This window comes from Ursus maritimus (genome assembly GCF_017311325.1).
Source record: "Ursus maritimus isolate PB19 chromosome X unlocalized genomic scaffold, ASM1731132v1 scaffold_X1, whole genome shotgun sequence".
Lineage (NCBI taxonomy): Eukaryota > Metazoa > Chordata > Mammalia > Carnivora > Ursidae > Ursus > Ursus maritimus.
In genome coordinates, this window is record NW_024423319.1 from 20,051,051 (window position 1) to 20,051,629 (window position 579).

Below are 579 nucleotides of genomic sequence, written 5' to 3' on the forward strand. Positions count from 1 at the left end.
CCCCACTACACCCGCGGGTGCTGCGAGGACCCGCCAGACCCGTCGGCCCGGGGAGTCCCAACTTCCTCCTCCCGGCCCCCCCACCACAGATCCCCACAGCGCCCGGCTCAGAGCCAGGCCAGCGGCGAGCTCTCACCCACCTCGGGCTCCCGGCGCCACCGCCGTTGCCAGGCTGCTCGGCTCCCGGGCCCCGCTCCGCCCCCTCCAGGGCCCGCCCCCTGCGGGCTCCCCGCCTCTGGCCACCGCCTGCCGCCCTCCTCCGCGCGCCGATTGGCGAGAGTGCGTCACGTGACATGGGTGAGGCGGGCGGAAGGCGCCGGGAAAGCCTCGGCTGCCGCCCCGAGGGGCGGGGTTCCTCACCCGGGAGGCTGCTGGGAAGCCCTCTTTGAAAGGTCCGGCGCGTGGAGGCATCTGGAAGTTGTAGTTCTAAATTACGATGCCAGTGGGCAGGGCCCAGATGCTAGGAGCCGCCCCTGTGAGGGAAGTTGGAGTAGGAGCCGGACAGAGGCCGCTGGGAAGCGTAGTCCCAGGACTCCTCGGTGTCCCACTGTTTTTCTCCAATAAAGGGGAAATCCAGAG

General features: G+C 70.3%; 1 protein-coding gene across 5 annotated transcripts in view; it reads right to left on the reverse strand.

Annotated features, from left to right (window-relative positions):
• The window catches only part of MTM1 (myotubularin 1), a 96,802-nt gene extending 96,601 nt beyond the window's left edge, over window positions 1-201 (reverse strand). For 4 of the 5 annotated variants that reach the window (XM_040628117.1, XM_040628116.1, XM_040628114.1 and 1 more), the window contains exon 1: window positions 141-201. The gene's annotated coding sequence lies outside the window, so the exon portion shown is untranslated. The remainder of the gene's footprint in view (window positions 1-140) is intronic. The other variant, XM_040628120.1, reaches the window with a different exon arrangement.
• Window positions 202-579: the final 378 nt, after the last annotated feature.